The sequence below is a fragment of the Suricata suricatta genome, chromosome 7, assembly GCF_006229205.1.
Source record: "Suricata suricatta isolate VVHF042 chromosome 7, meerkat_22Aug2017_6uvM2_HiC, whole genome shotgun sequence".
Taxonomy (NCBI): domain Eukaryota; kingdom Metazoa; phylum Chordata; class Mammalia; order Carnivora; family Herpestidae; genus Suricata; species Suricata suricatta.
This window is the reverse complement of record NC_043706.1, coordinates 16,869,564-16,892,748: the sequence shown is the minus strand read 5'-3', so window position 1 is coordinate 16,892,748 and position 23,185 is coordinate 16,869,564. Positions and strand designations below refer to the sequence as shown.

General features: G+C 43.7%; 2 long non-coding RNA genes across 3 annotated transcripts in view; one reads left to right on the top strand and one right to left on the bottom strand.

The window, feature by feature from the left end:
• LOC115296265 overlaps positions 1–9,361 on the bottom strand; it is a 14,242-nt gene extending 4,881 nt beyond the window's left edge. The window contains exons 1-3 of the long non-coding RNA XR_003910822.1: positions 9,328–9,361; positions 9,016–9,237; positions 8,596–8,679 (exon numbers count right to left, since the gene is read on the bottom strand). This is a non-coding gene — a long non-coding RNA (uncharacterized LOC115296265). The remainder of the gene's footprint in view (positions 1–8,595; positions 8,680–9,015; positions 9,238–9,327) is intronic.
• Positions 8,879–23,185, top strand: LOC115296263. Of its 2 annotated transcripts, XR_003910819.1 has the most exons (4): positions 8,879–9,455; positions 13,327–13,411; positions 21,643–21,948; positions 22,991–23,185. It is a non-coding gene; the product is annotated as an uncharacterized LOC115296263 (long non-coding RNA). The 2 variants fall into 2 exon arrangements; XR_003910820.1 differs by lacking the exon at positions 13,327–13,411.

Below are 23,185 nucleotides of genomic sequence, written 5' to 3'. Positions count from 1 at the left end.
GGAACTGGCAAAAAAGAAACGGAGTTTGCCAGAATCACAAAGCCGAGTATTCAAGGATGAGATGGAAGCCAAGAGAGGAAAACTTAATAGCTGGCTTGTTAATAAAGTCCATGAGGATGAAGTCTCTACCACTTTATCATTTAGCTGCCTCCTAAGACAGCCAGAGTCAGGACAGTGATTCAGAGAGCAGGGGAAGACATATACCTTCCCCAGGAAAGAGGATGTTATTAGTTTCCCTATGGAAATGTTTATTTTTAAAGTACCTCTGGGGGGTTATATTCATGCACACTATTGAACATTATTTATTAACGCATGAATTTAACACATGTCAGGATGGACCTTCTAGGTTTATGGGGCTTGCTGCCGAGGGATTTTGTAGGTGGAAAAGAAGGCTCATTTAAAGCTGAGTTTTCTGCTGCAGCGATAGCAAATTTATCTAAAGCCGGCCAGGGTCCTAGGCAATTATCTGTTACCACGGTCCATTCTCTGTTGCCAGGAGGGTTGTGTTAGAGCACGCGTGAGAAAATAAAAATTATTTTAAAATATAAATGCCACATCATCCCTGCTACTTAATCCATTTTTTCAATCTCTCAGGAAATTTGGGAGAGGAAGGAAGTTTGAGTCTCTGTCTTTAGGCACTGATTATATAAGGTGAGATTAATTTTCCCATATGGTGCTGGAATTTATCTCACTGTTCTGCAGGCATACTTCTGCGTCACGTAAGTCTGTTTGCATCTAGCTAAGCATAGAGTAGAGTGAAGCTTAGAATAGAAAAAAATGGGAAGGTAAGAAGAGAAAAAGCAGTGTGAAGGGCAATGAGAGAAACAGAGGATAATTTAATTCTAGGCTCATCCTTCAGAATGGGTCAGACCTATTAGGATCTATCATTCATTCCGACATGTAACATGTATTGAACATCTACATGCCAAGTACTGCAAGATAAAGTCTCTAGACACCAGGCATGCAAAGACAAAACATGACCCCTACCCTCAGGAAGCTTTCTTTCCAGTGGTGAAGCTGCACAAGTGAAAGAGGCCATGGTGCAATGTGGCAAGAATTCTAATTAATGAGATGTGCTCGGTGTGCTATGAAAGAAGGGGTGAATGGTACCAAAATCCCACTAGAAGTCTGGAAGGCTTCCCAGAGGGGCCAGTACTTTTAGCTGCTCAAAAATAAAGAAGAAGCGCCTCAGTGGCTCAGCTGGTTAAGGGTCTGATTCTTGGTTTTAGCTTGGGTCACAATCTCATGGTTTGTGAGTTCGAGGCCCTCACTGGGCTCTGCGTTGACAGCACAAAGCCTGCTTGGGATTCTCTCTCTCCCTCTCCCCTTCCCTATTTTCATGCACTCTCTTTTACTCTCTTAAAAGAAATTAATAAGCTTTAAAAAAAGAAAAGAAAGTAGATAAAATTTGGGGAAGTGAGACCAGCATCTTTCAAGGCACAGGGACAGGAAATAGGTCAGTGCAACCAGCACATAAAATAAGAGACAGAACAAGAGATAGGAGGAGATGGGGCTGTCAAAAACTGTGAAAGGTATGGAATTTTCCCTGTTAGCGTGGCATCGTTTTGTGGATCATGGCAGATGACACAAGACTCCTGTGTCAGAGACGATGGGATAGTGAGTGGTACTTGCTTCAGCATGTTTGCACTGGTTTTCTTTTTCCCTACATAACACATAAGCGATGTAAAGGACCCAGATGTATGCTACACATTCAGTATGTTTGCTTTGAAGCTGAGGAACCCAGACTCCAGGGCACAGCCCTTTTTAAGCAAGAAGCACTCAAGTCCCCTACTCCAAGGAAGCAAGCAGAAACACAGTTGACCATGCTGTCATCACTTGGATCTCCTTGGGTCCCTTTGTGACTGGTTGCAGGAACTGCTCAGTGTCAGGAGATGGACAAGTCTTACAGTCTGGCATGCTTGGCAAAGGTGTACAGAGACACTCGGCCTGCATGGTGGACTGCCTCTCCCAACAGGGGCCAGGCAGTAAGCAGAGGCTCTCTCGCAAAGGGCACTTTAGATGATGCTGAGGAAGTTGAGCTTTGCCCCAAAGCATGTGGGGCCAATGATGACTTGACCAGAGAAATGTGCTGATGGTCACTGCAATTTGAAAGGATGAGTTGCGTCATGTGTGGAAAGGACTGGACAGTGAGCTGAGACACTGAAGAAACGTTAGTAAGGTGGCAATTCCAGTATTCCACGTGTGAAGTGAACTGCCGGAAGTCAAGGTAGTAGAGAAAGAGTTCGGGGAAGGTGGTGTGTCCAAAGATATTATGCAAGGTAAGATCTGAAGCATTTTTATGGCGTTGGTTAAAATAAAAAAGAAAAAGAAAAAAAAACCTTGGAAAAAATCCAAGTCAATGTTACTGATAACTTACTTTGTGTCCTGAATTTCATTAGCATTTTTACATATCAGCTCATTTGATCTTACTCTTTGTGAAGTAGATACTACTGTTGTTTTACAGATGAGGAAACAGAGGCAGGGAACCTAGAAGGTGACCCCTCCCAGTTGCCAGGCAGGCAGCTGGGTGGGTGGTGTGTCTTCCCCCACCATGGGGCATAGCAGAAGTGGGGCAGGTCTGGGAGGGAAGATAAGGCTTTTGGTTTGGGCCCATCTTATGACCTGAATGTTTGTGGTTCCCCCACCCCCCAATCCATATGTTGGAGCCCTAATCCCCAAAGTGATGATATTTAGGGATGTGGTCTTTGGGAGGTGGCTAGGGTTTGATAAGGTAATGAGCATGGCACTCTCATGATGAGGTCAGTGCTCTTCAAAGAAAAGGGGAACAAAGAATTCTGTCTTCATGAGCATCCACTGAGTAAAGGCCAAGTGAACACAGAGAGAAGTTGCCATCTGTCAGCCAGGAAGAAGGTCCTCACTATAGGAACTAAACTGTCTAGTCCCTTGATCTTGGACTTCCCAGCCCTCAGAATTGTAAGAAAATAAGATTCTGTTGTTTAAGCCACTCATTCTATAGTGTTTTGTTATGGCAGCCCAAGTACACTAACACAGCCCAGTTGAATGTATGATATCTGGGCAACATTTGAATGGAGATTCTTAGTAGATATTTGAGTCCATATATCTGGACTCCAGAAGGGAGGTCTTTGCTGGAGAAATAGATTTAGGAGTAGTCACTGAGGGGGTGGTAAGTGAAATCATGAACTTGGATGAAATTATCTGGAAAAGTGGGAAGAATAAAAGGAGCAAGGGGTTATGGGATGAAGCTGAGGCAGGAACACTAAAGAGATCCCATGAAAAACTACTTTTCTTCACTCCTTTTTCCGCTGCTATTGTTGCTAGGGACCTACACGCCCACCTTACACAAGCCTTATAGAACAGATCGTGTATGTCCTCCTTGCAAAGGTCATGGAGTTAATGATCTCTTTGGAGTCTTTCTGCACTACTACAGACTACTGACTCGTCAAGACCCCAGGCTCCAGGGTGTAAGTGACTCATGGAGGACATCTACATATTCGCATTTGTTCTTGGATGCCTGAAAAGACATGTTCATGGGACCATAACCCTCAAGAAAAACCCCAGACCTCCCAAGCAAAGATGAGTCTCACTCTCTTTTCCTTCTGAGTCTTCTGAAGACCCGGTCTATGTCTACACTCTATGTCTTCAATAAACTCAGCTCTCACTTCTCCTTGGCTTGCACTGGATTTCTGTGCTACCTGAAGCCAAGGACCCTCTTGGCTGGTCCGGAGGGACTTCCTCTGAGTCCTCGGACCCAGCCAGCCTACATCAAAGCTATGAAGCTTACATCAAAGCTACTTTTCAGGGGCAGGTAGAGAGGAATCAAAATTACATTTCAAAGGCAGATAGAAGAAAGCCCCGCAGAAGACAAGAAAGGGATGATTAGAATGGTAGGAGGGAGAAAAGGAGAGAAGGCAAAGAAGACAAAGGAGGGGAGAATTTCACATAGAACAGAGTGCTTAATGAAAACTTGACCTCAGGGGTTCCTGGATGGCTCAGCTGGTTAAGTGTCAGACTCTTGATTTCAGCTCAGGTCATGATCTCAGTGTTGTGAGATTGAGCCCTGAATTGGATTCTGCATTGGTTATGGAGCCTACTTAAGATTCTCTCTTCTCTCTCTCTCTCTCTCTCTCTCTCTCTCTCTCTCTCTCTCTCTGTCTCTCCCCCCTTGGCCCCTCCCCCACTTTCTCTGTCTCTCTCTGTCTCTCTTTCTGAGGTCAAAACAAAAAAAAATTGACCTCAGAAAGGTTGAGTAATGAAAGCACCATGCCCAATGAGTAAGGCAATTTGCAGGTAATTTCTAAGTGTAAAGAAAATAAGTTAAGGTAGCAGACAAGTGAGGAGTAATTGAAATTTAAATTGTGGAAGACAACCTTGAGATACCATGTGTTAAGGTACCTCTATGATAACTTCAGAGGATGTTCAATCTGTGTTGGTCGGAGGGAAAAGTGAAGCAGAAATGGCAACAAAGTGGACAACCTCTATTTCTTTTTCTGAAAAATATGTGGTTCCATATCTGTCTGGAAGAGAATACGGTTGGCCTTGAAGAAGGTCATAGCAAAAATATGCATTCCCCTTGCATAGACTGGAAAAACAGAGTGGGCGTGTGTCCCAGATAGTTTGCTTGTAGTTTAGACAGGGTTTGGATTCTGACCCCAGTGCCTTGCTCTGCTACAATAAAAACTGCCAGTGAGGGGTTAAGAGAACAGAGCCAGCTCTCTTGTTGGTCATGTTAAAATGTACTGTTGTTTTTTCAAAAGCATTAGAAGTGTTGTAAGAGAGTAGGAAGCGGGGATAGGCCAAAAAGACCATGTGGTGGAGACCTCTTCTTATCTTTCACTGCAGTTAATTAACCAGCTCAGAGAGAAGATAAAGGAGAAAGAAATGCTTAGAAAATAAATAAATAAAACACAGGCATAGGGTCAAACAGAGCACTTGTTGTAGAAGGAGATGATTATTATAATTAATGGTGATACATATGGATGATGTCAGTTTGTGAAAGCGGTGAGAGTCTGGGAATTCTTCCATTCTCTTTTCCTCTAGGCCTCTGCTAACTCAGCTATACTTCCCTGTTAACCCGGTGACCCTGCTGCTGTCTTTGTATTTTTGGTGTGTGTGTGTGTGTGTGTGTGCGTGCGTGTGTGCATGTGTGTGCTTGTGCACATACACGCACACATGTGCATGATTCTAAATAGCTCTGGAAAGTAGTTCCACAGACAGCAAGTATCCCAGAATAACCAAGAGGGCTGGACGATACGCTTAGTTGAATGTAATCTGAAATGCAATCAAGTTCATGGTCTCCCGTGATTAAGAGCTTGCCCTCTCATCTAAGATGAAAAAGGAAGATGCTCTTTCCTCAATATTGACTGTTGCATATGATCCATCCTATTGAAGAATTACTAAACGTTAAAGTTGGAAGGAGTTTTAGAAACAAAAAATTCTAACATTTTATCCCTCTAGATCAGAAAAATTGAGGCCTAGACAGGTTAAATTGTATCTCCAGGGTCACACGGCCGAAAGGTGGCATGGGCTGGATTGGCACAAAGGTTTTCCAGTAACTTATTGTTGCTCATTTTATGTGGTATGTGTGTGAATACAAGTTAAATATATTATTGTGTGTTCAGACACATTTGAATATGTTTTTTTATTCTGCTGTCGCTACTTTATACGTTTTTCATACACAGACATGTGTTCTAATACCTACTCAGCTATTACTTGTATATTCTCGAACAACAAAATTTTGTTACTTGCAGAAAATAAAGCTGTATCATTGGGAACCTTAACCTAGCTTTTAAAAAGTTTTTATTTATTTATTTAGAGAGAGAATGAGCAAGGGAGGGGCAGAGACAGAGAGAGAGAGAGAGAGAATCCCAAGCAGGCTTTGTGCTGACAGCAAAGAGCCTGACTTGGGGCTCAAACTCATGAACCTGAGCCAAGATCAAGAATTGGATGTTTAAGCGAATGAGTCACTCAGGTGCCTCCTCTATGTCCTACCTTTTAAAATCTAAATCTTTTAGGGGAGGGGTGCCTGGCTGGCTCATTTGGTATAGTATGCACTCTTGATCTCAGGGTTGTGGGTTCAAGCCCCACATTGGGTGTAGACATTACTTAAATAAGTAAACTTAAAAAAAAGACAACTTGTTTGGGGAAAATTTCAGGATGATGATGAAGGAAATGATATAGTTAGCTTGACATTAGCTCAGAGTCTCTTTGAGAAGCCTGTTAAAGAAGGAGACAGGCTGGTCTCTGAGCTGTGAAGTGCAGATCACACAGAAGGGTGGAGCCAGAGACAACTTCAGGGTCTCACTGGTGATCTGTCCAGCGTGTCTGGTCTCTTCTGGTCTCTTCTAGAGACCCGTGCCAACGTGCATATTCACCCTTGAACGTTGGTGTGAATTCTTTCTTTTAAATATAGCAGTCATGTCCCAGATGCATGCCATTCTCTCTGACATCAAACAGAAAGCTCATGTTATTTACTGGGATTGTTTCCAGTAGCTCCAGAATGGCCTCCTGCAGCAGGCCACGGGTTCATTAGTCACAGCTTCCCATCTTCTCTTCCCTTCCTCTTTCCATCAGAGCCTGGAGCACCAGGTGTTATCCCGTAATTTATTTTTGTGAATGTTTATATCTGTTACTATTTATTTCCATTTACCTTTGGAAAGCTCTGATGTCAACTTCCAATTCAACCACTTTTGAACTCTGTGGCTAGAACCAAATCACTCCGGCTTCTCAGAGTCTTTTCTTTTTTTTAAACCTCTGCAAAGCTGTTAAGTTTATACCTGATCTTCTGTTCCAATGAGATGAAAGTGGGAAGTGCTTGACATTTTCCTGAGTGACAAGCACAATTCAAAAAAGGGCCCCAAGATTCCCGCCCCCTGGTTTATATACCCTGTGTGATCTCCTCCCCTTGAGTGTGGGCAGGACCTATGACCACGATAGGATTTCACTGCTATAAAAGGATTACTAATCAGTTGACTAAGAATTCATCAAAAAGGTGGGCCTGGCCTAATCAAGTGAACCTTGAAAGAGGAACTACAACCTTCCTAAAGGGAGATCTAAAGCCAGAGAGACCCTTTTGCTCGCTCTGAAGAAGTTAACAGTCCTGCTGTCAGCTGTCTGTGGAGCGTGGGCCTATGAGCCTGGCAAGGACTCGAGTGTGGCTTCAGGGAGCTGAGAATGGTCCCCAGTGGAGAGCTACCAAGAAATCAGGGACTTCAGACCTACAACTGCAAATAAAAAATTCCACCGTTATCTGAGGGAACTTGAAAACAGATTCTTGTCCAGTTAAGCCTCCCAATGGGAATGCAGTCCAGCCAATGCCTCCATTAGCACCTGGTGAGACTGTGATCAGAAAGCCCAGCTGAGACTGTGCTGGAACTCTGGTCCACAGAAGCTGTACAGTAATAAGTTAGTGTTATTTTAAACTTAGTCTGCGCTAACTATTATGCAGCAGTAGAAACTAATACAACTACTCAGTACCGAACACCAAGGGGTGAGGGGTGAGGGACACAGACGTTCTCTCTTCTCTCCTGATACCCAACCAGACAGCTAGGGCACAGGCGTGACCAGTCAGACATGTCCACCTGGAACTTTGGATCTAGGGGGAGGGACACGAAGACTGAGAGACTGTTAGAGGTCACCCCCTGAGGTCAGAGGCAGTGGGAGCACCGCCTAGCACAGCTCTCAGACAGGATGTGACCGTGGTTATGACTGGTTGGGGCACATGGAATCAGGTCTCCTTCGTTCCTGACTGTTCTCCGTGTTTGGTGTTTGTGTAAATTCTGCGAACTGTACACTGCCCTTCCAATGCATTTATTTCTGTTGCAAGAAGCCAGAAATTGCTTCTGTAATTTGACCCCAAGAACTTAGATTATTATAGATCATACATGTAAAAGTCTCTTGTAAACTATGACACATACCATAAGTGTAATGCATTATTTTAACTGTTTCTCTGCCTTCACTTTTCTTCAAGCTCCTGCATGTGACCTCAGGCCCTCTCGGAGCTATTATAGTTCTTGGTGTGATTCTGCACCTTGATATTACCATAAATAAGTGTACCTTGATTCTAATAAATAAATGGAACTGATATGCCAGTCTGTGTGAAAACAAAGAGACCGTTATCAGAAAACATTGAGGGAGAACATTTAGGCGCTCAGAGATGCAGAGAGGGACACCGGGAGCTTGAGCAGTCTGTTTAGGTTTAAAGGACTTGCTGCCAGTCAAACTCGAAGGTCAAATGTAATAATCTCTACCTGTCTTGAACCCTTCAGAAGACAAGTATCTGCTACTGTGGAGTCTCCAGAGAAGACACTTCCTGGATGACACTTCAGAACGGACTGAACCTTAGAAACGTATGTTCCAATGGGCTCAAATTCACATCTAGGGTTCACCCCTGCTGTGTGATGAACCTGAAGGCTGTACTACCTTCTCAGACTCCCTGCATTCCCACCGCTGACAGAATGGGAACAAATGAAAAGAGAATCATCATCTCTGAGAACTGATGATCAGAAAGCTCAGTTAAAAATAAAAACAAAATAAAAGTAAAAAAACACAGGGATGGCCGGGTGGCTCAGTAGGTTGGGGGCTGACTCTTAACCTTCACTTAGGTCATGATCTCACCGTTTGTGAATTCAAGCCCTGCATACGGCTCTGCATTGATGGCGTGGGGCCTGCTGAGGATGCTGTCTTTCCTTCTCTCGTGCCCTGCCAAAACAAACAAACAAACAAACAAACAAAAACTCACTAATACAAAACCATTGCCTCATCAGAACCGTCTCAGGCGGAGGGTAAGGCTGGGCAAGAAGGGTGGGCGTGGCAGCCCGCCACGTGCAGTCTCGGAGGCTATGCTCTCGGATCACGTGTTGGCGGTTAAGGCTGTAACAAGTCTGAGAACACCCGAGAACAGGTCTAACAGACCAGCTAAACCCAAGGCCCTTGGATCACTTTACATACGGCCAGTGGAGGCTCTGGGGACCCTTTGTGCAGAAAAGCCTCTGCATTTGAAGGCAGAAGACTACAACCGTGACTTTCTCCACTCACCATACTTGCATCGAGTCCCCAGCAAGGGGGGAATGAGGTGTTTGCCCGGGACTCCTGGCAGGAGAGCTCCGGTGAAGTGAAAGGCAAGCGTCCTTGGGCTGAAAGCAGTCAGGGACTAAGTGTGGTCTGCAGAGCACAGAGCAGGTGGCGGAAGGAGGAGTCAGAAGTGGCGGCTCAGTGCTGCGCCAAAGAGCTTCCCACCCGAGGACTGCATTTAAGTTCCTAAATAGGGAAGAAGGTGCCAACACGACCTCAATAGAGGAAGCTGTAAAAGCGAGTGAACAAATTTAGCAACCTCGGGTAGCAGTTTACCTGTAACGCTTGGAACAGAAATGGGCAGCGTGCCAGAAAGCCAGAGGCCCCTTGACAGTGGGAGGGGCGGGGCGCACGCGTGGGAGAAGGTGCTGCTGAGGGAGGAGCAGAGCGAGGACCGGAAGCAGGTACGCCCTCCTCGCTGGCATCAGGCCAGACTGGGTTTGGGGGAACGTAGAGGGATCAGGCTGGGGGCTGTCCGGGCCTGGCTCTGGGCAGGGTCACATCTGCCTGAGGGTCTTCATGTTGAGTCGGCATTCATGGTCCATCCCTCGGTACAGGAGCAAGCAGAGCATGGCTTTACACTTTTATAAATGGTATTTTTTTTTAAATCTTATTTTCCAAGTATTTACTATTAATACATAGCACGTCAATGACTTTTGCATATTGACCTTGTATTATCTACTGATAAATCCACTAATTCATTCTGCTAGTTGGTTTTTTGTTTTTATGTAATTTTCTCTGGGTTCCGCACATGGTAAACCTCCTTCAAACTTCCATTCCTCTAAACTACCTTCTTATGTTTCCCATGTGTGTCTCTCTGTGCTACAGTTGGGATCATTTCTTTGATCTTCTTGCTCTCTGTAGCTTTGTTGATTCTGCTCTCAGATGCCTCTTTTGAGTTTCTAATTTGCATTTTCGTATTTTTCATTTCTGATGTTCAGTTGGTTATTTTTCAGATATGTTAGATCACTCTCCCCACACCCCACCCTCAGTTCCTGTTTACTGCAAATAGTTTTAATTCTCATTTCTGTAAACATAGCTATTTTCTAATTTGCTTTTGATTATTTGGGAACCTTAAGTCTTACAGGATCTGCTTACACCAGTGAGGTTTCTGTTTTTGCTGGTTTTTACCCCCCCCCCCCACTCTTTATAACTTATTTTCTTATGGCTAGGCTACCATGACTTTGCACTGCTCACTATCTATGAGACATGATTTCTGGTGGTTACTGTGGCTTGGATGAAGGAGCTCTTTTTCAGTTTTGCATTTGCTTCTGCCAGACATTTGGGGACACTGTCTCTCTGTAATCAATTCAAATTAAGTCATGGCTTAAAGTTTTCTGAAACACTCCTGGGTTTTTAATTTAGGTTGTAATTTCTCAAGGGGGCTGGACTCTGGGTAGAACTACCCAGGGACAGATTATGTGTGTGTGTGTGTGTGTGTGTGTGTGTGTGTGTGTGAGATTTCCCCACTCCTTTGCTTTATTCAACATTGAGACATATGTATCTTGGGAGGTTTTTTGAGGAGGGGGAGGAGCAGGTAGTTTTACTTCTAATTTATCTTTACCCTGAGGATTCTTCCTTTGGGACTCTAGGTTAACATATGAGAGGTGTCTAATATTAACCTTTCAACCTGGTGGACACTAAGCGTTGACTTCTCTCCTTCTTACTCTGTAAAGTCTTCAAAACACTTAGGTTAGTCCCCCAAATATGTCTTCAGGGCAAAAGGCTTTGTTGCTTTTCTTGCCTTTATGAGTTCTTGATGCCTCTTAGACTTGGTCTGATAATTTCCTATTATCTTGTTATTTTCTTCATGTTTTTTAGGAGGTTAGGAAATTATGTTTTCCATTGATTTTAGCATGTTGGTTCAAATGACCTAACCGTTTATTACTGGAAATAGAAGAAAATAACATTTGTAATATTTTTAATAGGTTCTTTTTCATAATTTCTAGGTATAAAAATACCTAAATTGATCACTTTCACTATGTAAAAATTTAAAATTCTGTTTGCAAGAAATAAAGGACATTAAAAAAGAAAGAAATCATAAGGAAGAAGGAAAATAGACATTCAACAAATAGGGGAAAGTGTTTGAAACTCAAATAAAGAGGCTCATACTCAAGAGAAAGGACTTATTTTCTAAATACATTTAGAGCTCTATATTATTGTTGATTGATACATAACAAATTACCCCAAAATTTAGCAGCTTAGAACAACATACATTTAGTACTTCTCAGTTTCTGAGGCACAAGAATAAGGGAGTAGCTTAGCAGGATGGTTGTGGCTCAGAGTCTATCATAAGATTGCCGTTAAGACTGCAGTCAGCTGGGGCTGCGGTCTCATCTGAAGGCTCAGCTGGGGCTAGAGGCCCCCTCTTCGAAGGTCTTTGATGTGAGTCTTGACAGGAAACCTCAGATCCTCACTAGTCACTTGCTGAAGCAGTCAGTTCCTCACCACGTAGACTTCTACATCAGCAGCTGGCTGACACTGCAGCTGGTTTTACTCCAGAACAAGTGACTCATGAGAAAGAATCACCAAAAGAGAAGTCAAATGTGTTTTACAGGCTAATCTTGAAAATGACACACCATCAGTTCTGCCATATACTGTTGGTCACTGAGACCAACCTGGTACAGTGTGAGAGGTAACTATGAGTGAATGTGGATATCAGGAGGTGAAGGTCATCTGGGATGTCTTGGAGGCTGCCCACTATAAGCTCCTGAAGTTCAATAAAAAACCCTAAACAGAAAAATAAAAGATACAAAACCTGTGCATTAAAAATACATATAAATAATACATATTAAGCATGTAAAACATGACAAGGTGTTCAATTTCATTCAAAGCAAGAATCATGTAAATTAAAACTGTAGGGAGATGCCATGTCTACCCATAAAATTGTATAGCCCACTGTATTGTTGAAGATTTGGGGAAATAGGGTCTCATATTTTGTCGACAAAGGTAGACATTGATAAAACCTTTAAGAAGAGTAATTTGAAAATAACTATCAAGAGTAAAAATACCCATTTCCTTTGATCCAACAATTCTACTTCTAGACATTTATCCCAAGTGTATTCTGGCACATATGCAAGATGATGTCTGTTGGAAGATCTTTATTGCAGCACTGACTTACAATAGCAAAAGATTGGAAACCATCTGAATTTCCATCTAAAGGGAACTGATTACATGAATTATGGCAATATACATATAATGGAATTCTATGCATTTCTTAAAAGGAATGAGGCAGACCTCTTTATACTGATTTAGAATTTTCTCCATCATGTACTGAAAGATGTGAAAGCAAGGTGCAGAAAAGCATATTGTCACTTGTGAAAAAACATATATATTTATGCTTGCACATGAATACAGTATCTCTGGAAGCATATGCAAGAGGTTGGAATTGTAGTTGTCTTTGTAGAGGAGGACTGTGAGACCTGGAAATAAGAGTATGAGAGAGACTTACTTTTAATGCATTCATTATTATAAATTTTGAATTTTATAATATGTGCATTAACCACTCAAAATAATCTTTAAATATATTTTTTATATATTTTTTTTTGAGAGAGACAGAGAGAGTGCATGAGTTGGGGAGAGAGGCAGAGTTTGAGAGAGAAAGAGAATCCCAAGCAGGCTCCATATTCTGCATTGAGCCCAGTGCAGGGCTTGATCCCACAACCCTGGAATCATGACTTGAGCTAAAATCAAGACGCTCAACTGACTGAGCCATTCAGGAGCTCCAAATATATTTTAAAGTATACTTTAGTTAACGGAAATGGTAGTGCCTTAAACTAAGCTGACGATGGAAACGGAGAGAAATAGAATTGGCAGAACACAGTGCGTAGCTGCATTGCTGAGCCGGAGAAGGAGGAGCTCAGAATGGTCTTCAGATTCCTGGTACAGGGACCTGAGTGGATAGAAGAGAGAGAACCCAGAGCATATCTCTTAGAAGAAATTTCTGCAGTTGGTAAACTTATCAAGTTTTATTAAAACAAAACCCACATTTTTTAAATTTCAAGGCTGTTCTTTTCTATATTGTACCATAAGCTTCTTGCAATTTAATTGGAGAGTATACTTTCAAAGTCCTTGTATCTCTTACAGCACCTCGTATGGTGTTTGACTTGTTACAGATACACAGTAGATATTTGTTAGATAAGTCTCTGAAAATGAAATTTGTAAAAATGTGTTTTATCTCTTCAGAAGGTAGATTAAATAATTGCCCAGATATGTGCCAAGGGTGAGCATCAAAGAGATTGAAAATAAAAAAATCTTATCATCTTTTTACCCGAGGGTTAAGGTGCACAGGTGCAGGAAAGATGAAGTTCATGAAGCAAGTTGCTAATTGGAACAAGGCACAGGACTTTCAAAACACAAGGTAATTTGTTTCCCTATCTCCAAATTAAGGAGAAGAGCTCGTTTAGCCACCAGAGGGCTCTCATCATTCCATTTAATTGTAGGCCTAGAATTATTCATGAGATAGATAAATGTAGTTGAAGACCAGCAGAGACTAGATCTCCTCTCCCACCCCCATTAAATTTATACCACTATCGTAAGGATGTCCCACCAAATCATCTTATTACGAGATGAGAGCATTGAAACTCAGCAAATGAGCTTTAAAGGCTACATTTCCAAATGTCAAGGATGGCATCCTTGTCTTGTGTTAATTTAAAACTGAATTTACCTCTAGGACCTTGTACACAAGGGCTGCTTGGAAAGTTTTCCCATATGCGGGATGGTGAGAAGGAGGAAGTTGCAATGGACTGCATCCCCCTCATGTAACCCAATCTAAAGTAGTGATGTTGAAATTTTAGTGCTCTATGAAGACTTACAGGGTTCCAAAAACTAGGCTTTCTAGAGTCTATGCATTTACAATTGTGCATTGCTTTCTCCCATTTTCATTCTGCTGAGTCCTAGGTAATGGTCTCTTATTTGTACTTGAAGTCAGGGAATTATTGGGACCTTCTTGTTGATTTCATGTAGTCATTCAGACTGTTGGTTTAGTGTCCCTCCCATTAAAATCTGACCCCTGGTGCCCGCATCAGCTGCTTTGTCTCTGTGATTTAACACTGAATCTACAGGATCACAAATGATAACCTATAAATATCCTTCATTGGATTAATAGAGGCTTTGAGTTAAGAGAGCAGAGAAGGACCCGGATGTTTATTGGTTTCCAGACACTGGGCTCTATTCTAGGTCCATTATGACATTCCATCCATACATTACATAACTCTAGCACAAGGTGGGTATTGTGCCCTCAATTTATAGATGAGGAAGCCCAGCTCTGAAGGCTGAATGAGTCACCCTAAATTGTAAATGATGGGACTAACTGAATTTTGTCTGCCTATAGTGTTTGTGCTCTTTCTAGCATTACATTTCCCCCTAAACTATGAACTCATGCTTTGGGCTTTCTTGATCTCTGCCTACCACCTTATCCCCAAGCCATTCAGGAATCTTTGGTGGGGATTTAAGGCAGAGTGTTCTATAACCCCTATAGTATCTTCTGGGAGTGTGGTTTAATGGTAGTTAGAGCAACATCGCAAGGTCTCTCCCCAGTGTCCCCGCAGCTGTCCATCAAACATAGTGGACATAGGAGACAGTGATGGGACCCCAGCAGGTCTTTTGTAGTAACTGGCTTGGCTATGGCTGCCCTTCCCATTCCAGCTACTAATGATCTCTGATTCTGGGACAGCCTCCAGGAAACACAGGTAGAGTAATAGGCCACCAGATCAGTAATCATGCTCCTTAATGTGGACTCTATGTATCAGCCATCTGCACTGAGAATGTATAATAATTAGACTTGCTTCTAGGAGGAAGGCACAGTGGCCCAATGTCAAGAGGACATATGCTTATGGGTTTGCTCTGTTCCTTCATACCTTCTCCCCTAGTTCCCCTGGAAAGCGATGTCACAGGAGCAAGATGGTAGCATGAGGTTGGTTGTAAAATCTGGTACTGTGGAGGACAGTGACCTTTGGCACCTGAATCAGAAAGCCGCACCCGAGACCACAGCCTTGCAGGGTCGTTAGCACATGTGAAGATGTACCAGGCAGAAACCTGCAGTCCAGCCCCAGCCCCATCTGAGGCAGAGCATTTTGAAACCCCAAGTCCCCTCAGAGTCATGTGTGGAACAGTCTTGCAACTTCATTGTCAAAGTAATGCTCCAACACTGGGGTTTTCTTTCTGAAATCTGTTCCAGTGAATGGGCTTATCTGAGGGAGGGTAGAGTGTTGTTTCTTTGATTGGATGATGTAGGATTTGGGGAGATTCTTGAATGAAGGGAAGAGAGAGTGAACGTTTGGCAAATGGAAGCTGAGGGCTTATTATAGGCCTGTGAGTCACAGGGACTGCAGGCAAATGATCTGGAGAGGGGTGAGTGAGTGGGGGTGGGCGTGAAGCAAGGCTGGAAGGCAGACCCAGGGAAAGGAAGCCAGGGCAGGGAAGAGGAGAGGTAGAGTGTATTAGTCAAGGTTCTCCAGAGAAACAAAACCAATAAGATGTATGTGTCTATGTGCATGTGTGTGTGTGTATATATATGTGTGTGTGTGTCCATACATAGATGGGGGGGCATTTTAAGGAATGGGCTCATGCGGTCATAAAGGCTAGCAAGTCCAAAGTCTGCAGGGTGGGCCAGTAGGCTAGAGACCCAGAGGAGAGGCTCTGATGTAGTTCCTATCCAAAGCCTGACCGCTGGCAGAATTCCCACAAGGGGCCTCCCCCATGTCCTAGTAGACTGAGCTCTTTTGCTTCTAGAGAAATGTGTTGAGGTCTGAGGTAAGCATGAGGATGTTCAGCCACAAACCCCTGCAGAAGCCTTTGAATCATTCTCAGATCCTGGCCCCACACTCTGCCTCAAAGTTGCATCCAAAGGAACAAGGCAGTCAGTCACACCAGCACTAGGATGGCAGGACTCTAGAAGGCAGCTTGGAAAGAAGATTCTTCAAGGTGATGGTTAGAACAGCCGGAAACTTATTTTATTCAATCAGACTTCAGTTGCTGCTATGTCCAAGAAGAATTCCCATACATCAGTGTTTCCAACTTTGGCTGCACACTGGAGTGACCAAGAGGTACTTTAAAAATTCCCAGGGCCTAATCTATAGCCCAGATGGATTCAAATCTCTAGGGGAAGGATCTGGGCATAAGTATTTTTACAGTTCCTCAAGGCTCCAAATAAGCAGATGAGGCTGAGTAGCTCTGCTCTACCCTTTCCATCAGCCCTTTGTATTTCTGCTCAATGTCCATTTAATCCATTTTTGTGGTCATTCAAGCTGTGAAGCACAGTGAAGAGGCTCTTCCAGAACAGTGAGGTCTTCTTGGGGCCTGCACCCTTCCCATATTGCCCCAGAAGGCTTAAAATGAAAATGTTTAACATTTTTGACCTTGAGGAGACAGAAAGAAGGATTAACCTTCTAAACATCATGAAGGAAACAGAAGCAAGATTTGGTGGAGATCACATGGCATAAAGGAAAAGGGGCAGGCATAAAGAATGGACACCATTCTTCTTGGGTAATTCCTCCTTGGGAAAACCCACCAACCTCACTGAGCCTCAGTTTCTTTGTCCTTAACATTCAGGACAATAATGTCTACCTTTCAGGGCTGTGTGGAGGTCTAGAGGTAATGAACAGCAAATGGCCATCTGTAGTAGGTTGTACAATCTCCAGTGGTATAACTTATTGGTGATTGGTTAAATTAAGACAGATGAGTGAGAAGAATTAAAAGCTGGAATTTGAGGAGCACCAGGGTATCTCATTCACTCAAGCATCTGACTCTTGATCTTGGCTCAGGTCATGATTTCATGGTTTGTGAGTCTGAGGCCCGCATTAGGCTCAGCGCTGACAGTGCCAACCCTGCTTGGGATTCTCTCTCTCCTCTCTCTGACCCTCTCCCATTTATGCATTCTCCCTCTCTCTCTCTCTCTCTCTCTCTCTCTCTCTCTCTCTCTCTCTCTCCCTCTCTCTCTCTCTCTCTCTTTCTCTCTCTCAAATAAATAAAAACAATTTTTTAAAGCTAGAATTTGATATCCAAAGACATCTGATCCTCAATCTCCTCATCTGTAAAATAGGGATAATATTCTGGGTTGAATAGCCTTTATGTCTAGCTGGAACCTCGGCATGTAAACTTATTTAGAAATCGCATCTTTGTAGATGTGATTAGTTCATTGATCATCTTCAAAATAAGTTAAATGAGAAGCAATCATCTCCCCTAGTCTCGTGAATCAAGGGGAATCAAAGCAAAGAGGACACAAAGAGATCACAGAAGCCTGGAAACAAATGGTCTTGTGGGACTCTGAGTTCCTGTCCTTGGAGAGAGGACAGGTTTCCTGGCTGACATGGAAAAACCTTCCTCTGTTTTCTTTCTCCAACTGAAAAGCCTCATCTGGAAAGCCCTTCCTTCTCCTGCTTCACCAGTATGGAGAGAGAGCCTGGCATCTCTGTGATGCAGGTGGACTTATTTCTGGGGCCCTGTATCTTTCTCCTCCAGCCACTGCCCCTGTAGCCACAGAGGGTGCACTGGGGATGGGGGACATCTCTGCAGTGGGGTGGTCTGAATGAAAGGATTCTGGGCTTAGGAGAGCCCTAAAGGCAATGACTGGTGCCTTTAAAAGAAAAAGGAGAGGCAGATTTGGACACAGATTTCAGAATCCCGCCATGGTAAGAGACACAGAGACATACAAGGTAGAATGTCATATGAAGATGGAGGCAGAGACTGGAGCAGTGCAGCTGTACACCAAAGATTGTCAGCAGCCACCGGAAGGAAGACTTCTTTTCTAGAGCCTTCAGGGGAAGTATATGCTGCTGCCACCTTGATTTCGGACTGCTAGCCTGCAGCCCTAGAAGAGGATAAACTATTGTTGTTAAACTACCTAGTTTGGGGTCCTTCCTTATGCGAGCCCTGGGAAATGAATAAAGATAATAATGGCTGTACTACTTCTAGATTGTTGCAACTATAAATGAATTTATACTGTAAGTATAATTATAAATATATTTAAATGATATGATAAGTATATTTAAATTATGTTATAAATATACTTAAATTTAGTGATGGTAAATGTTAACTGGGGTTATCCAGATATACGGGATAAACAGTCTAACCTGATGTTTGCTGGCACTTGCAAGGTCTTTCAAGGGTGACCCTATGAGAGATGAAGTGACATGACAAATGTCGAATGGAGAAGGATGCAAGGTGAGAGGTAGTAAGGTCATCAGTCAAATGCAAGAGCTGCCCACGCTGGGTATCTCTACCCACCAGCCAGGGGAAAGGGGCTGGCTGCCCTTAGATCTCAGACACACGACCACAACCCCCTTGTAACACACACACAAGCACACTCACTCACAAATAGCTTAGAGCCTTGCTGGTTCTCACCCTTGGAGACACTCCACTCCCAGGCCAGAGTTGGACTTCCAATCTCTTTCCCAGTAAGCAACCACAGGACCAAGATTTATGTGCATGTGACATTTGCATTAACCCCCTTAAAATGCATAGCAATCTTTGTCATCATTTTCAGTAATCCCAAGTCCTAACATGGCTCCCAGGTGGGCCCGAGAGAATTCTGTGAGTTGGAAGGGCATTTGCAACAGGTCTCTTCTTCCCTGTGGTGGGAGGGTTAGCCAGAAACCACCACTGCTGAGCAGTGAGACCACGACTGACTTGGCTGCAGACATATCTCTTGGCCTCTTCCTCCGTTTGGTGATATGCGAGAGCACCAAAAGGTCGAAATGGCCAGACTAGAGTGGAGCAGAAGAAAATACGGACAGTGCCAATGTCACCGATTTTATAAAAAAAAAGAATTTTACTTAACCGCATGACTTTACAAATTGGCAAAGATGCAAGAATGCATGTATATAAAATGACAATGTGCGTGCATTTTAGAATATACTGAAGCAAAATTTTCCAGTGGAACAAAACATAACTAGATGGGGAGTTTTCAGAATCACATACCAGATTCCTGCCAAGGTAAAAGTCATTCGGTATTTGTTTTCTTAACTCAACTTCATCTAACTTCATAATTTGAATCTTAATAAAATTAAGTGTTGAGTGAAAACAAATCCCCACAGTGTCACCAAATGTATCAGCTCAGGCCAGACTTAAGCCTCAGCGGAAGGTTTTGTAAGCTCTTGTAGTGGAAATGTTTTTTCTCTTCTTCCTGTCTGCATCTCAGAGGGGCTGAGTGTAACAGAGCAGCTGTTAACACAGCGAGCAGGAAAAGCAAGGCTTGCTCCTACGTTCTCACAGATGCTTTAGGAGGAAAGACTGCAAACCCCTAACCCCCACGCAAGTGGCCCAAGCCATGAGCACCATGTCTCTGTCCTCAGGCCATGCATGCATACAACTCAGTCGTGTAGACACTTGCTCAATGAATGAATGAATCCTGTTGTACGGTGGACTGCTATGCTGTTCAACTTGTTGGTTGGACTTATTGTTGGTTTAAGAAATCAATTTATTGGGGTGCCTGGGTGGCTCAGTCAGTTAAGCGTCTGACTTCAGCTCAGGTCATGATCTCACAGTTCATGGGTTCGAGCCCCACATTGGGTTGTGTGTTGACAGCTCAGAGCCTGGAGCCTGCTTCTGATTCTGTGTCTCCATCTCTCTCTGCCCCTCCCTTACTCATGCTCTGTTTCTCTCTGTCTCAATAATAAATAAACATAAAAAAATTTTTTAAAGAAATCAGTTTATTGGGGAGCACCTGGGTGGCTCAGTCAATTGAGCACCTGACTCTTGATTTCAGCTCAGGTCATGATTTCACAGTTGGTGGGTTTGAGCCCGGCATCAGGCTCTGTGCGCTGTGTTTCCTTCTCACTCTGCCCCTCCCTCATCCCCTCTCTCTTTCTCTCTCTCAAGAATAAATGTTAAAAAAAATCACTTTAATTAAAAAACACTAAATAAATATTTAAAAAAGAAATCAATGTAACAGTCACAATTTTGGGTAGTATTTCAGGTAATAGAATAGAAAAGAATAGCACAGAGAATGAAGTGGTCTATCACACATATTAAAAGTATGTGGATGTGTTTCTATGGAGTCATGATGCAAAACGTATTTCTGAGGTATCAGTCAGGAAAGACTAAAAGCCTTTGGTGAAGTGGAAGCTGTGGGGGCACTGAGATGGATAGATATGGGTTTAAATTCCCACACCAAGGGGCACCTGGGTGGCTCAGTCAGTTAAGCATCTGACTTCAACTCAGGTCATGATCTCATGGTGCGTGGGGTCAAGCCCCATATCAGGTTCTGTGCCAACAGCTCAGAGCCTGGAACCTGTTTCAGATTCTGTGTCTCCCTCTCTCTCTGCCCCTCCCCCACTCATGCTCTGTCTCTCTCTCTCTCTCTCTCTGTCTCAAAAATAAACTATAAAAAAAAAATTCCCACACCACCATGACACACTGAACATGTTACTTAAATCTAAGTGTATCATGGGCCGTGCTCTGTGTATGGGTGGGTACAGTGGTGACTAAGTCATGCCCCTTGCCCTCAAAGCCACTCAGAGTACCTTTAATAGATGTCAGTCTGTCTTGAACAGTTCAGGAGATCTGGGACTGGTTGCTAAGATGTTTGGGTAAGAAGGAATCTTGGGGAAGCTCCAGTCTTCAAGAGCTGATGGAATCCAATTTTTTTTTCATTGCTCTGCCTCCTCTCTTTTTAAGAATGGTGACAATCCAGCACTAACTTCTCTCTCCAGCTAGAAAGCAAATTTAAAGTCCTGTAGTGCCAGCCACACAAGACTAGAAACATCGAGAATGATGTGTCACCACTGTGCCTCCTCTTTCCACTCCTCCAAAGGCTCACAGAGTTTTGTTGATCTATCAGTGGCCAAGATCATTGTCTAGGTCTATTTTGGGGTATGCTAACCACCCTCAGAGTGGGATGGAGAGCCAGGACCCATACCCAGGCATCTCTTGGCCACTCACATGGTAAACCATTGTGAACTAGGCAAGGCTTGTTCTCAGAGTCTGCAGCTGACCCTTTCTGAATCTATTCTTTGTCTCCCAATATCCTCATTTTCATCCTGCTAAGCGTACATTTTCCATATGAACATTTTCTTTCAAATCACCAAATATCTTTCACTGATCATTGAATATGAATGAGAGAAAGTCAGTGGGTCCCTCACTCATTTATGTGTTAAATGTGTCTTTCCATGTCCGGTGGAATGCTTTATCCAGGTGAAGATTATTTTGTATATTAGTAAGATATTTGGAGTGGCAGGAGGACCAGAGACCCTTTCCCTGGTCCCGAAGAGTCATACCATGGGAGTGGCTGAAGAAGTCTTAGTTAAGACAAAGAGACTAAACCACTTAATGATAGGAGTCATCATCTGTGAAAAAGGGGCGAGCAGGGACCTAAAGGAACATAAATTCTGATGTAAACAAGATTTGTCTTCAGTGGTCCCCCAGCCCCCCCTTTTAGGGATCAGTCTCTCTGATTTGGTGCTCCTTGGGGTAATCAGGGCTATCCAGTCATCCAATCTGGACCTCCACCTGCATGCAATCTTTATTCTCCAAGCCACTCCTCCTCTGATTTTCTCCTTTATCAAAAAGATTATTTGTACTATGTTTCATTCTGTAATGTGTTTTCTACTGCTAAGTCCCATAAAACTCTAACCTGACCATCACTGTTAACAGGATTCTGGGATTTACCGTGGAGAGAGTATCTTAAGTGAAACAACAGCTCTCTTGTTGACAGTCTCAGGCTCTGGCAGAGGAGATAGACCACTGGTGATGATGCCTATAGGATTAAGAAGCTATAACCAACCCTCAAGTCCATCCTCTGTACATGTTTCCAGTATTTTCCTTCTCAAGGTTCAGATCTAGGCCTTGTGATGGACACAGACAACTCGACATGGCCCCTGGTTCTCAGTGAGCTTGCAGTCAAGTGGGAAGGAGAATCCTGGATGCTGCTGCCACTTTAAATAATCATATTCACTCATGGTAGGTATTGTCTTGGGACTTTAAAGAACCAAGTTTCAGAAATGTTAACTCTTTTCTTCAGATTATATATGCATGGTGAGGGGTGGAGTCTGCTATGGTCCCGAAGCTCACCTTCTTTCCAGCCTCCCTACTGCCACGGACAGAAGCCAAGAGGCTGGATGGAGAAGGGAGGCGCAGTACTGGGTGGGGGGTCTGGTATGGGCCACTCTGGGGTGTAGAGCAGGGAATGAGCCTTGTGCCTTGGAGAGAGCTCAAGGGAGCCTTTTAGGAAACGGGGCAGTGGCTCCCAGTAAAGCCTGAAGCCACAAAGGACAACTGGTTTACATGCCAATAGCCAGGTGAAGAGCTGTCTTTCCAGGTAGGGAGACTAGTTGAAGGAAAGGCTCAGAAATAGGAATAAAATCATGCTGGAGGCCAAACCAGAGGGCACTGATTATTTCTTGTGGGCCACCTGCTCTTTCACCGCATCTTAATTCAGCCAAGGGAGGGAGGTAGTGAGGGCTTCCCTAGTCTAAGGGGAAGGAGCTCCACAGACCTGGCCTTGCTCACAGTCTTATCTGGAGTTGCTGCCTCCAGGGGGGGAGGAGGAGGAGGGTCTCCAAGGTGAGGGGCTTTTTCTCAGAAGGCCTTCCTTGATGATGTGGGTTGCCAGTTTCTGGGGAGAAAGGCTGAGGAAGCCAGGTGCTGCTGCTTTCCCTATCTGGAATCCTGGCCAGTTTCAATTTACATAACACAGCTTAATCCACAGAAACTGGAGCCCCGGAGGCAGGTTCTCTCTCCCTCTCCCTCTCCCTCTCCCTCTCCCTCTCCCTCTCCCTCTCCCTCTCCCTCTCCCTCTCCCTCTCCCTCTCCCTCTCTCTCTCTCTCCCTCCCTCCCTCCCTCTCTCTCTCTCTCTCTCTCTCTTTTCTCTCCAAGACACAGAAACCTTTATTTTCTCCCTACACCACAAACCAGTGCTGTTAAGTAATATTGGATAATTGCACCTGTCGTACTCTGCATTTTGTGCTGAGGAAAAATAATTGCTGGTTTTCTGCTTTGCAGTTTAGCTGTGACTTCGTCATTTGACTCGGAGCATGTCATTTTCTCCCATTTTAGACTGTGTACAGTCAAGCTGTGTGAAAGGACTCACAGATAGCAGCCCTGCGTGTGTGAGTGGGCGCAGGCCTCATTCAGCAATGATTTCTAATTTATACAGCATTGAAAATCCACAGCTATAAATAAACAGTTCTGACTGGC